Source organism: Lynx rufus, unplaced genomic scaffold (genome assembly GCF_022079265.1).
Source record: "Lynx rufus isolate CCGP_SWC_20201006 ecotype Redwood Valley unplaced genomic scaffold, mLynRuf1.p SCAF_6, whole genome shotgun sequence".
Taxonomy (NCBI): Eukaryota; Metazoa; Chordata; class Mammalia; order Carnivora; family Felidae; genus Lynx; species Lynx rufus.
In genome coordinates, this window is record NW_025814878.1 from 61,149,966 (window position 1) to 61,165,818 (window position 15,853).

A 15,853-nucleotide genomic window follows, 5' to 3' on the forward strand; every position below is an offset into this window, starting at 1 on the left:
GACAAAGGAAGAATGTTCTTGAGAAGAAAACTAAGGACAGACTCTAGTTATTTAGGCTAAAATACATTGAAAGGATCTCCATTGTTTTCTAACCATATAGTTCAATATTCATATCGAGTCAAAATTAATTTCTCAGGATATATGAAGGAGCAGAGAGAAAAAATTCAAACTGAATCAGCATAAAAGTGCAGGACTTTCATTTTATCTTCATTATTGCCCTCTGAGTTTTAGAAACTTCTGCTTCCATTAAGTTTACATGACAAATGCAAATCATCACTAAAATATTTCTCCTTACATGAAGAAATAGTATATTGAAGAAGAAGAATATAATTTCTTTGAAAAACTATCAGAGGTTTGGGAACTATAATTTAAAACCAAATCAAACTTAACAAAACAAAATAAAACAACTCATTAAGAATTCTGATAAGCTCTCCAGGCAGGGATGGATATTTGACTTGGTAAGAAGATTTTGTAACCTGGTTCTTAGTACTCAAGACTTGTATATTCAACTGCCCCCTTTATGTCTATAGTTAGATACCTAATAAGCATCCAAAAATTAACACATCAATAATTAACACTTGATTTTCCCCTTCTTTACTTCAAATCTGTTTCTCCCTCTGAACTTCTCATCTCTATAAATTCTAATAATGATCCATCCAGTTGAGCATGCCAAAACTTTATGAGGTATTATTGCCCCCTGCTCTCTTTCCTGCCTTTTCCAGTTGAATACCACAGCAGGTTGTATTGTCTCCAAATTGAGCATACAGAGAACTTGTCAGATTCTATTTCTAGCACTTATACCCTACTCTAAGCCACTACTAGCTTTTGCCTAAAATAATGGAATACCCCCTGCCTGCTTTTACTCTGGTCTCTTTGTTATCTGTCCTCCACAAAGCAGTCACAGTGACCTTTTAAAAACATATCTCAGTTCATTCCAACTCCCTGCTGTAAACTCTCTAATGTTTTCCCATCACCTTAGCATAGAAGGCCCCCATACACCTCTCATTTCCTACTCTTTTGTCCCTCACTTACTACGTTGTAGTACATTGTCCTTTTGGTCCCTTGAGTAAGCAAGGTACTTATCCAAGTATTCTCTCTGCTTGAAGCGGTCTTCTTTCTGATCTCAGACCTTCAGTCTTCTTATTGTAATGGTCTCAATGGAAATATCCTCAGCTAAAAAGAAATTAAAAGTTATGAAATAACCCAAGAAAGATACAGCACTATGAAATAGCAGTAAGTCAAATGTGTTCAATAATGGGAAAAAATTTTTTTCTATCAATTAAATGTTGCTGTCATATATATATAAACAACGGTAACTTAGGAAAGTGAGGCTAGAGGTATGTGATTCCTTACACTGGTTTAAGACAAGAAGACTGGTGTAATACATGATTTTCAGAAGAAGTAGTATCTAAGTAGGCCCGATAATTAACTATGTTATTCATATTATTATTTGTTAGATTTCTTAATTATAGTCAATGAGTATAGTAAATGAGCTTTATTAATGTATGTGAGTATACTGTTTTATTGTTATTTTAATGTTATTTTAAGCTGCAACTTTGACTTTTCAAATGAAATAGCTGATAATTGATTATCACTATGCAAAGTTTTAGCATTTAACAACAGCTTAAAATCTCAATTAATTTTGTTGGCATAATTTTATTAATACTTGGGCAATTAGAAAGCTGAAAAAGTGAGAGAGAAAGAGAGAGAGATGATGATATACAATTATAGACTGTGAAGGTTTAGGAAGGCTCCAAAATCATTTTTCTAACATTTTTCACCACCGACTGTATTTTGAGTGTCTTCTACAGTAAACACAAAAATTAGTTTTCACATCTACTCTCAATCAACTAAAGGAAATGACAAACCACTTTATTATTGAAACATACTTTGATTCTGGTTATTCCCATCCTTTGGTCAAAATTCTACCAGTTACATAATTTTAAAGACTTTAATCTGACATTAAACATTTGAATACAGTTGTTATATACTTAACACATATGCATATACTTTTCATTTACTATGTATCAGACACTGTGCTAGAGATCTATGCTACAGAAATCAATAAGACAATCCTGGTGCCTGTTATTATGAAGATGTCATTTCGCAGAATAACTCTATACCCCTTGCAAAGTTGGTTTCCTATATTTGCTGTTTTTTTATTTTTAAATGGTGGCTCACTTAATATGGCTTAATGTTCATTATTTCTTAAATTGTTGCATTAACAGTTTACATTTAAATTACATTTCACTTCATAGGGGAAGGGAAGGAAAAATAAAATAAGATAAAAATAGAAGGTGGTGAACCATAAAACACTCTTAACTGTAAAGAATAAACTGAGGGTTCCTGGAGGGGAGATGGGTGAGGGAATGGGCTCAGTGGATGATGGCCATTATGGAGGGCACTTGTGATGAGCACTGGGTGTTATATGTAAGTGATGAATCACTAAATTCTACTTCTGAAACCAATATGTTAACCAAGTTGAATTTAAATAAAATCTTAGGGAAAAAATCACATTTCACTTTCCATACAGCATAAAGAAAATATATAACCCTTTTGATAGTTTTATTCTATTCGTTATTCAGTCATCTATCTTAATAAATTATACCTTCCCATTAGCATATTACTGTTATGGGGGTCTCTACCACAGTTGATGCTATTTTCATGGTAAAATTTATATATTATTGTATTTGAATCTCAAGATATATTACATTCAAGAATACTGTGTTTTTAGGACTAGAAAATAGACATGTGAACCTATTTCAACCATTTATGCATTTTTTTCCCATAAAGTAGCAGTGTTTTTTCTTTTAAAGTTTGTTCATTTATTTATTATTTTTTAATGTTCATTTATTTTTGAGAGAGAGACAGAGTGTGAGTGGGAAGCAGGCTCCAGGCTCTGAGCTGTCAGCACACAGCCCGATGTGGGGCTCGAACCCACAAACCATGAGATCATGACCTGAGCAGAAGTTGGAAACTGAAGTTTATTTATTTATTTATTTTGAGAGAGAGTGTCCACTCATGAGTGGGGTAGGGGCAGAGAGAGGAGTGAGAGAATCACAAGCAGGCTCCACACTGTCAGAGGCCAGCCTCACATGGGGCTCAATTCCATGAACTGCGAGATCATGACCTAAGCCAAAACTAAGAGTTGGATACTTACCCATCTGCGCCACCCAGACTCCCCTAGCATTGTTTTTTTCTGATTTTACTCAATAAACATTGACTATGCATTAAATATTCTTTATAAGGGCTTTCCAACTTCATTTAATGTTTTTTTATCCATTTCCTTCTTCCTCCATATTATTTTAAGATTCTCTGCATTTAGTCAGCTGATGTTTATGATTATCTATCTATATGTTTATCTACCTATCATCAAATCCTAGATTGTTTTTTCTATGATCATGAGGTATATGTTGAAATTCAAACAATAAACATACATAAAAAGTTCAGTTTCCTTATGAATATTTTCATTTCATCTGAAATTTATAATATTTATAGAATATATCTATAGAATATATCTATAGAATATATCTATATCTATATATCTATATCTATATCTATATAGATATAGATATACATAGGACATATCTATATATATATATACATACACATACCATGGAAAAAATTTCATCTAGATTCCTGACAAAAATCACAGAGACTCATATTTGCTTCCTGGTTCCCTATCATGTCATTTACTCCTTTGTGAATCTGTCTTTCTTTTTCTCTCTCCCCGTTATGTTTGGGGTATTTTTTAAGTTTATTTATTTATTTTGAGAGAGAGAGACAGACAGATAGACTCAGGAGGGACAGAGAGAGGGGGAGAGAAAGAATCCCAAACAGGCTCCACACTGTCAGCGAAGAGCCTGACGTGGGGTTCGAACCCACAAACTGTGAGATCATGATCTGAGCAGAAATCAAGAGATGCTTAACTGACTGAGTCACCCAGGTGCACCCATTTGGGGTATCTGATAAGCCTCAGTTTACTCTGAGAATAATCCAAGACCATGCTTTATGGAAACTGGCATGCATTCTAACAGGACACATCAGGTATCCAAATCTATTCAGGTACCACCATAACCATAAACAGTGAGGCAAAAGTCACTAAAAAGAGTACAAAAAGGGAACAAGAGTGCAAAAAGAGTCACTAAAAAGGGAACAAGTTCCCAGAACCAGCATACATTTTCTTATTCTTCAATACTTCCTCTCCACAAATATGGGTTTATAGAGTATTCGATATTATCATTACTGCTGTGTACTTCTGATAAAACAGAATTTCCTCCTCTTCCATGCTACATTCATGTTTTCTACAGTTTCTGTTTGTAGATTTTTATGAATCTGTTTTGAAAAATTATGTACTTTATATTATATTAAAAATTTTATACATAATATTTTCCTTTTGGCATTATATATCTTAAGCAAATCCATGGACTCTACCCAAGACTTTTTACTTTTGCCTGTGTAAGTGGCAACTTTGTCTTATTTACCAAATATATACTTGGCTCTGACAGAAGAGTAGATTTAATACACTGTCTTTCGGCTATTAAAACTTCCATATCTATAAGCTTTAGGTGTGAAATATCACATAAAAGTAAAGTTCGATGTGGCTTCGTTTTATAATACTTTCAGCTTTCTACTTTAGCAAATTGCCACCAAACTGATGAGCTCCTGATTTACTACGGGTACTGATGACATCAAACCCTGAGAATTTGCTTTTAGCCATTTAATCATTTCACAATTTCCTATTTTACCAACATAGAGAACTTTTCCTTTGTCCATTGACAAAACAATTACTTCTAAATAGCAATAGAGCATTTTCTTTTTCCAACATCGATCAGATTACAATCCATTCCTAAAATAAAGAACAGACCTTTAAGCTTTGGAAGTTTTATTTTAAAAACTTACACTTAGAAAATACTTTAAATGACTCTCTTTCTTTGGTGTTTAACCTCTAAATTGTGAATGGTATTCTGATTTGTTTTAATTGATGATAAAGGACCATAAATAAGGACATACATTAAATTTACATGGACCCTGAATTGAATCTCTATGGGGAACCCTAAAAGAAATTCACACATATTGATTTGGCTTTAATACACACATCATAAATCATCATATTTATCATAGCATTTACAATTATGTAATGTTTTATAGGTCATCGACATGTGAAACTTGCAGCAAAAAGTTGAACCACACATTTAACTAGTCATCTGAGAAGTGTATTTGCCCTATGACAGCAAAACTTTGAGGAAGACATTTTTCAATAACTTGTACCATGGAAGAATATATTCAAGGCCTATCTGACTGTTAGTCAACTTGTCAGAATTTATAAATACATATAGGTAAACCCACATAGCCAATGTGTGAAAATAAATTTATATATATATATATAAAGTACTAGAATGAATGTATATAGAAGTACTAGAATGAATGTATATAAGTACCTTTTTGTTTATTTAAATAGTAACAGATTTTCCTAGGTTGAAGAGTAGTATATTCAATTTTAAATGAAATCACATTTTGAATTTGTAAGTACCATTTATCAGCCTGTGCCTCTGGGTCTAAGTCTATAGCAGAGCCGGGATGTCCTTGCAGGGAGAAACCCTGAGAATTGGTACAGCCTGGTTTATTTGCCCCAAATAAGGAAAAAAAATTAGCTTAGGAAATAAAACTTCCTATTCTGCTCACTGTCTTCTTGGGACATAAATTTAACTATAAATAGATTAACAATCAACTTTTTTTTAACCCAAATCTGGTTTTCATGCTTGGCTTCTAGGAGTTTTCAGAGTAAGTTCAGCCTTAGTCACAGCCTCTTTAGAGGATACTTCTGGTAGCAAGGAATTGAAATTAAGTTGTCCAATCTGGTTAATTCTGTTGGATTTTGGATAATAAAAGAACATGTTCTTTTTCACTGTGTGTCTTTCACAGCAAAACATAATGCTTGCATCTGTTTCTGAGTAAAAGCAGAAAAATGAACACTCTATCACTAATAGTGTTTGAACTGTTCGCGTGATCATTTGTTCAGGAGGTGGAGAAGGAATTCTTACACTGGATGTGAGATCAGATTATAGGTTATCATACAGGTTCCTTCTAAGTTCAAGAATCTACAATTCCGTGGAAATACTTATAAGCAAAGGAAGACCAAAATACATTGAAGCAGGGTTATTTCAATAGCTTTTGAGATTATTTTGTTTCAACAGTGATTCAGGAGAGCATCTAAGGAAAGGGCACAGTAGTATATCTACTAGACAAGAGGACCTCAAACTGGCAAATACTTTTACAATTAATCAATTAGCAAACTCCCTTACAACTAAAATTATGATGATACCTTTGTTTCAATGTTTTCTATCGTTTCCAGTATGCTTTCTTACACTAAATTCTTAAGCCTCTTTGATTCTTAAGTTTGTATTGATTTATTTTACAGATACATATTAATGAATAGAAAACAGACAATTCTCATTCCAGAAATAGTACAGTAGCTTGTGTTGTACTAACTCCCCTACAAATAACAATTTGAAGCTCTGAAAACAGAAACAAAAACGGAAACATGACTTTGAAGAAAATTTCCTTTTGGGAAGATTTATAAGGATTACCACGAAGCATTAGATGCAAGCCTAAAATTGCTGAACAGAGATTTAAGCCATTAATCAATGAAGGAGAGACTGAATTTTGAGCTTGAGATTTGCCAATTTATAGGCAGTTTTGAACACCTCATGCTTTCCATGGAAGGTCCACTTTTGGAATAAAGACAATAATCCAAAAGCATTTTCTCTTGGCCAGAGAGTAAAACCAAGCACTTGAACCAGCAAAGTAGAGAACACCATGATTCTCCAAATTCAAGGTGATTAGCTATTATTTTATTATCTGTTAGAAACGAAATCAATATATTTCAGAACACAATAATAAATCTGTATCATCTAAAATGGATTATACATAATTTCCACTGCACAATCAAAAGCTCCTTGACGTGCAAAAAACAAAAAAAAAAAAAAAACAAAAAAAAAAACAAAAACAAAAAAAACAAAAAAAGGAAAATTTATCCCCCAAATAAGAGAAATCTGTAGTTAGTAAAGAAGACTCAAGTTGATCCATGCATTGTTAGTAGCATGAAAGGGATTTATGCAGTTAAATAAATATGTTCAAGCAATTAAAGAAAAAGTCTAAATACATGAATGGATCAGAAATATCAATAAAGAAAGGAAAACTGCTAAAAGGAATCAAATAGAAATTTTACATCTAAAGTACACAATATCTGAAATAGAAAAGTAACAAGAGGGGATATTGCTGAAAATAAAATATGTCCATGAATTTGAAGACCAATCAATAGACCTTCTACATGAAGAAAAGAGGGGAAAAAAACCAAGGTTTATAAAAATGACTATTTATGAAAGTCACTGTTTCTGTGACTGAAGAGTAAGTGACTAACAAATAACACTCTTGGGGATATCAATTGTAAACTCAATTTAAAAAAATATGAAGGTGAAAAAAAGTAGAAAGATTTTGGAAAGAAGTTAAGACTTGGAGGAGGCAACAAGGTATGCACTGATATTCCAGGTTTCATTATTTGACCCTTCCTTCCTTTCATCCTTTCCTACTTTCTTTCTTTCTTTTCACTGACAGCAACAATCAAGACAGACACTTGGAGTAGCTTAAACTCTAATAGAAAATCCAATATCTTTCTGGAAGGAGAAACCAGGACACCCAAAGCTTCCAAAGAAGAAAAAGGGAATCAGAAAGGAGAAAGTCAGGGAACAGAAATGCAAATCAGGGTATACGTTCTGCCCAGGTTATCTGAATGACCCCTAAACTTGGCATTAAAAGGTAAATAAATAAATTAAAATTAAGTTATACAAAAATTTTAAAAAGAGGGTAGAAGTTACAAAGAAAGAAAAAACAGAAAACTGACAGAAAACAAATAACTACATGTACCTAAATCCAATAATATCAATAATTATATTAGATGTTAATAATCTAAACACTTTGATTAAAAGATTGAAACTATAATAATAGATAAAAAACAAAAGCAACTCTTGAGCTTCTAGGTAGATATACATAATGATAGGTGTGTAATAACCAAACTCCTATAATTTCCCAAACTGAAAAATAACTGAATATAAATAGAAAAATCAACAAATCACAACAATGTGGTGGAACACACTCCTGACTCACCTCCACTCCACCTTAATTCTTTTTGTGGAGCAGAGACAGAGGTTGGGTGGGATGCTACTGAAGGAGTATGAGGAAGCATGGGAAGAACCAACAAAGAAGATTAAAGGCTTCCTAAATTTGAAAATTCTAAAAATGCAATGGGACAATCAGAGCATGGTATACAGAGAAAAACCTCATGTAAATTGTTTACCTTATAATTTCAAAAGATATTTTCTTTAATGGAAAGAATCAGTTGAAATAGAATCAGAATAAAGGGGCAAGGGTGTTTTAAAGGGACTGTAGTGAACAAATGGCTTCTGGAGAAGAAAATGTGCTAAAATGTGCTTTGCAGTAATTAAATGGCGAAGTGGAAAAGAAAAATAATTGACATTAAGCTAGGAATCTAGTAAAACACCGCAATGTAAAAGAAAATGAGTGATAGAGATATAAAGTTCATTGCAGAAAATAAGAAACTGAAACTCACACGAATCAAGTGTAAGAGTTACACAGTTGACCCCTACAACCCATCATGAGTTTGCACTGTGTGGGACCACTTACATGCAGATTTTCTTGTCAATAAATATATTGGAAATTTTTTGGAAATGTGCAAAACTTAAAAAAAATTTGCAGGTGAAACGCACAGCCTAGAAATACAAAAAAAAAAAAACACAAAAAACAAGAAACAAAAAAAGAAGAAGCAGGAGGAGGAGGAGGACGAGGAGGAGGAGGAGAAAAAGCTAGGTATTATTGTATGAATATAGTATATAATACGTGTAAAATACAAAGTATGTATTAATCTATTATTTATGTTATTGGTAAGGCTTCTGGTTAATGGTAAGCTATTAGTAGTTAAGTTTTGGGGAAGTTAAATGTTATATGTGGATTTTCCACTGCATGAGGGGGTGGCACCCCTAAACACCATGTTGCTTAACAGTCAGCTGTATACTCAAACAAGCATGAAAACTACTTTGAATCAAATTCAAAATCTAAGATGAAATAGACATGCATAGGAACAAATAAAACAACAACAGTGAATTTACAAAAGAGATGGAAAAAGACATATTTAACTCAGAAAACACACAAAAAAAGTAAATAACATTGTTCCCAAGGGAGAAAAGATTAAAGTGAAAATTTAATTAGGGACATTGAAGAAAGACAGGAAAACTATCTAGATCATAAAGTCAATGTAAGTTAATATAAAAGGGTGAAAAAGAAAGAAGTGGAAATGCAAGACTAGCACAGAAAGAATCATATTCATGTTACCTCAGAATTCTTGATTACAAACAACGACAAAAATAATGGAGCAGAATTAACATTTAAATCTATAATGCAAAACAACTCTCTGGAAATAGGAAAGTCTGGACATATATATCCATTAAAAGGGTTTACCAAGTATTCTGGAATGTTAACACAAAACAATACTGAGACCTGGAGTGCCTGCGTAGCTCAGTGGGTTAAGCGTCTGACTTCAGCTCAGGTCATGATCTCTCGGTTCGCGTCATGATCTCATGGTTCATGAGTTTGAGCCCCACATTGGGCTCTGCAGCCTGCTTCAGATTCTGTGTTTCCCTCTCTCACTGCCCCTCCTCTGCTCATGCTCTCTCTCTCTCAAAAATAAACATTTAAAAAATTTTAAAAAACCCAATACTGAGATCTTTTGTAATTAAACTACTAGATTTCAAAGGTAAATTAAAATCTTCAAAGCTTTCAGGACAAATGATCAAATGACTCATAAAAATTTGACTAGCAATTTTAAGACCAACATACAAAGCCAGACAACAATGGAGTAATAGAGAAGTATTTTTAACTCAAATTGTGAACCAAGATTTTATATCCAGCTAATCTCTCCTTCAAATATTGTCTTTAATAATTGAAAACAATTTTCAACATATAAGTAAGGAAGAGATTTTATAGCCATTAACCAACCCCTCTTCAGAAATCTACTTAGAGGATAAGTTTATATTTCTCCCATCTTCACAAATGTAAAAACAAAACAAGTTTGCATTTGTTTAGCCTCTACATTACTTCTTTTCTATCTCATTGATATCTGACCCAATTTTTTGTCATTTGTGAGGGCAGGATGGAGTCACTCATGTCAAGCAGGACTTATGTCGGGCAGTGATATAAACATCCCAGGCTGTTGCAGCTAAGACCAGATATCACGGAAACCAGCATAGGCTGACAACATTCAGAACTGATAACCAGCAGAACCAGAGGAGGTCTACAAAGGCCCAAGACTGATTAAAGTCTTTTAAAAAGGGATAATTTTTGCAGCAAACTATCAGACTGTCCCCACTCTGACCCTTTTACATCTGACTATTTCAAAATGGCAACTGCTGCCAAAGGGTCTGCCCAATTGATCTCTGAACAGATCAGATATTCTCCACTGCTTGAACATAATAAGTAGCATGAGCCCAGAGCTGACCTGGACCACACTGAGGCCCCATCTCAATTGAGTGCTCACAGACTGAATGTTTGGTTTGTTAACTTCCTACCCCTTGTTGTATCTTGTTTGTTGGTGTGACTTTGTATTCTTTGCTTTGTATGATGTGTAGGAAGCCAAGTTAAATGCGTACTGAAATGTCATTGAGTTTGGAATCCTGAACCTGCTTCATAATTATGTTAACCTTGCTTTATGATTCAATAAAGCTGACATGGAAAGACACAACTCATGTATGCACCCTCATAGCATGCTTGTAACATCACTAAACATCTTTCTTTGTGTTTATTTCTGTTTTTGTTTTTTTCTAATTTCTTAATATGGGCTTTGAAATCATTAATTTTTGACTTTTAAAATTTGTGAATATAAATTTTAATGTTACAAATTCCTCTCAAATATAGATATTTTCAATCTTACAAGTTTATATGTAGAGTTTTATTACTATTCAATTTTAAAGTTATTTTTTAATTTTCATTAAAAACTCTCCTTTAAACGTAGTTATTTAGGAATATCCTTAAATTATGCAATACATGGTGATTTCAATGTATTTTTAGGTCTCTTTAATGATTGTGCTTTATTTTAGGAGTGTTATACTTTCAAAACATACTTTGGATCATTCATTAAGTATTTACCTGCTTATTGAGAGCTGTTATTTGAGTGGTCACAAGGCATTGGCTAACCAAATAGACTTTGGAGTCTAAATGATAGATTTAAATATTCATTCTGCCAGTTAATAGTTACACCCTTTTAATCATCTCTTCCTCAGGTTCTTTATCTCTAAAGTGAATATAGCAGAAGTACCCAAATTATAGGTTATTTGTGACAATCTAATGACCTAATATATGTAAAGAATCCTGAACATTTTCTTGCACATAGTAAGAACTATATAAAATGTAGGTAACTAATGATATGGTATCAATTTTGTAGATATGTTTAATTTTTAACCATTACATGTATATTTCTGTACATATCTAATACATCCCACTTGATAACTGCAGTTTTCAATTAATCTTTTTCATCACTGATTGTTTTTTCTGTTATTTCCATGTTTAAAAGTCAGGTGTTAAAATCACCTACACTCGTGATGGATTTATATGTTCATCAAGGGACAAATATATTTAAATTTATTTAAACTGAGGATTAGATGGGGCGCCTGGGTGGCGCAGTCGGTTAAGCGTCCGACTTCAGCCAGGTCACGATCTCGCAGTCCGTGAGTTCGAGCCCCGCGTCGGGCTCTGGGCTGATGGCTCAGAGCCTGGAGCCTGTTTCCGGTTCTGTGTCTCCCTCTCTCTCTGCCCCTCCCCCATTCATGCTCTGTCTCTCTCTGTCCCAAAAATAAATAAACGTTGGAAAAAAAAAATAAATAAATAAACTGAGGATTAGAAAAGGTCCCAAATCATTTTGTAAAGCTGAAATAACATTATCAAATTATTTGATACACATACCGCATGAAATAAAAAATGTTCCCCAGTGTTACTTAGAAACATAAATGGTAATAATAACAAATAATAAATATTAGTAAGAATACATGAGGATCTGTGGATATTACACCAAATAATATTTGTCTCCTAGGATAAGCCTTTGTTTAGCTCCCTCACTCATTCAGTTAGGGCTGGACTATTTGACCCATGGAATAGAAGATAAGTAACAGTTTGTGACTGCCAAGGCTCTGTCAAAAAAAGTACTGTAGTTTACATGGTAGTCTTGGACTGCTCAGTCTGGGGGAAGCCCTACTCCACATGCCGCAGAGACTCAAGAAGTCCTATGAAAGATTCTACATAGAGAGGAAACAACTCGCTGGCACAAACTGCCAAGCATGTTCAAAAGACTCCCTGAAAGTGGATCCTTCAGTTCCAGTCAAGACTCTGGATAATTGCATCATTAGCCATCTCATGAGAAATTCTGAGCTAGAACACCCAGGTGAAATGCTGCCAATTTGTGTACTTAAAATATAAGGGGAAATAATAAATAATTATTATTTGTGTTAGCTAGTTGCTATACAGCAACAGATATGTAATATAGATTTCTAAAAATAATAGTACATCATATACAAGTAAAAGAATAAAAGGCAAATATAGCTCAATCTAGTAAAGTTTATCTATAAAATGATCTCTGATAAATGAGACAAACAATGTCAAATTCAGATGATGACTACCTTCAGGAAAAATGTTTGGCAAAATTAAAGTTAATTCCTCATAAAAAAGCTCTTGTCAAATTCAGAATAAAAGGAAACTTTTTTAACTTAGTTGACAAGAAACTGTTCATACACATTTAAAAGTGAAACATTTGTGACACTGTTATTAAAGATAAGAACAGGCAAGTTTGGCTGCTTTGCTACTTAGTACTATATAATGTTCTACTAGGAGATTAGCGGTTGCCTTTGGCTGGGAATGGAATAGGTAATGACTGCAAATGGGTACAAGGACTCTTTTCAGGTGAAAGAAATGTTAAAAATTCAATTATGGAGATGATGTCACAATTTTCTAAATTTATGACAAAATACTGAATTGCACACTTAAAATAGGTGAACTCCATGTTGTGTAAACTATACCTTCATAAAATTCAAAAAAGGGACCAAAAATTAAAATGATTGGCATCCTAGACAATGTTTAAAGTCAACAACAAAACGATTGGCTATGAATAAACATTGTAAAAAGATAAAAGATAAAACTGCCATTATTTGCTGGAGATAGTATCACCTAAATGGGTTATTCAACAAGAATAAGAGATCAGCAAGGTCTCTGGCTATGAGATCATCATATCAAACACATTATCCTTCCTATATATCACCAGTAACCATAAAGCAAATGTAATGTAAAAAGCTTTCAAACACAATGATTCCAAAATGAATACTATCTAAAATGAAATGAGGAAGACCAATAAAAATAAAAAGTAAAAAACTTCACTTAGAACATAAAAAATATAATTTAGTAAATGGAGGGGCATTATCAATGCTCTCGATGGGAAACTAACTATAGAAAAAAAGAAATTACTTGAGAAATTAGTGTTTACTGTAAATAAATCTGAGTGAAATTAAAAACAAAAAGGAACTTCATAAGCCAATTCAAAAAGTATAAAAGAAGTAATCACAGAGATTACCAAGAAGATGAATATAAATAACACTGAGAAAAAATTTCCCAGTAAAATGTCAACCATAATAAAAAGGTATAGATATTAAAACAAGCTGCTAAATTTTTAAATGTCATATCTCCATTGATTCAGTCAGATTCATTTCTGAAAATTTAACTTACAAAAATATATATTAGCCAACAGAAAAAGGCAATGATGTATATATTAGGGATACTGTTGTTTAAAATAGAAAAAAGTAAAAAATAACATAGTCCAAAGTAACATTAATAGAGTCTGAATAGAACACTATGCAGCAATTACAAATACCAGTGTTCTATAAATATTTAAATGGAACAGTCTTCAAGATAATGCGTTTATAGTTAAGAGTACAGACATAACATCTAAATTATATAGATTTAAATTCTGGCTCTACCATCCCTAAGCCATATAATCTTCTGTTGGTTAACCCAACATTCTATGCTTAATTTTTCTAATTTTTTAAGATAGCTAATATTATGAATATCTCAGAAGGTTTTGTGATATGAAGAGAATTAATATACTCTACCATATGTCATATGGGAAACACAAATTAAACCAAGATCAATACTATATACTTATTATAATTTCCAAAACCTGGGTCACTAACAACACAAAATATTGGTAATGATATGGAATAACAGGACTTGCATTCATTGATGTTGGGAATGCAAAATGGTACAGCTACTTTGGAAGACTGTAAAAATTTCTTACAAAACTAGATAAAATTTAACCATATGATGAAGCAATTACACTCCTTGGTACCCACCCAAAAGAGTTGAAGATTTAAGGCCATGCAAAAACCTGCACACAGGTTTACTCATAATTGCCAAAACTTGAAAGTGATCAAAATGCCCTCCAGTAGGTGAGTGGATAAATAATGTGGTTTATTCAAACAATGGAATATTATTCAGTGCTAAAAAGAAATGAACTAACAAACTATTAAAAGACATGAAGAAAACTTCAATGCATATTACTGAGTGAAAGAAATCTATTTGAAATAGCTACATACTCTATGATTCCAACTATATGACATATTATAAATGTCCAAACTATAGAGACATTAAAAGATCAGGTATGAGTAGGTAGAGTACAGAAGATTCTTAGGGTGGTGATTCTGTATGATATTATAATAATGAATATGTATCATCATATATTTGTCTACACCAATTGGATGCATACCACTAGGAGTGAATATTAAAATAAACGGTGAACTTTGGGTGATTATATTTCTATGTCAGTTCATCCTTGGGAAAAAAAAATAAAAGTATCATTCTGGTGAGTGATACTGCTAATGGGTGGGGGCTTGCATGTGTAGGGGCAGTGTATATGTGGGAAATCTCTGTTCTTCTCTCAGTTTTGTTGTAAACCTAAAACTGTTCTAAATAATAAAGCCTTAAATACAAAACAAAACAAAATAAAAAACTGTATACATATATAATAACTCCAGGGAGTATACAATAAATTGACAAACATAATTAACACTACATGCAAATATATACATATATACATATATATGAATGTGAGACAGGAAACCATCAAAACCCTAGAGGAGAAAGCAAGAAAAAAACCTCTCTGACCTCAGCCGCAGCAATATCTTACTTGACACATCTCCAAAGGCAAGGGAATTAAAAGCAAAAATGAACTATTGGGACCTAATGAAGATAAAAAGCTTCTGCACTGCAAAGGAAACAACCAACAAAACTAAAAGTCAACCGATGGAATGGGAAAAGATATTTGCAAATGACGTATCGGACAAATGGCTAGTATCCAAAATCTATAAAGAACTCACCAAACTCCACACCCAAAACACAAATAATCCAGTGAAGAAATGGGCAGAAGACACGAATAGACACTTCTCTAAAGAAGACATCCAGATGGCCAACAGGCACATGAGAAGATGCTCAACATCACTCCTCATCAGGGAAATACAAATCAAAACCACACTCAGATATCACCTCACACCAGTCAGAGTGGCTAAAATGGACACATCAGGAGACTATAGATGCTGGCGAGGATGTGGAGAAATGGGAACCCTCTCGCACTGTTGGTGGGAATGCAAACTAGTGCAGCTACTCTAGAAAACAGTGTGCAGGTTCCTCAAAAAATTAAAAATAGGTCTACCCTATGACCCAGCAATAGCACTGCTAGGAATTTACCCAT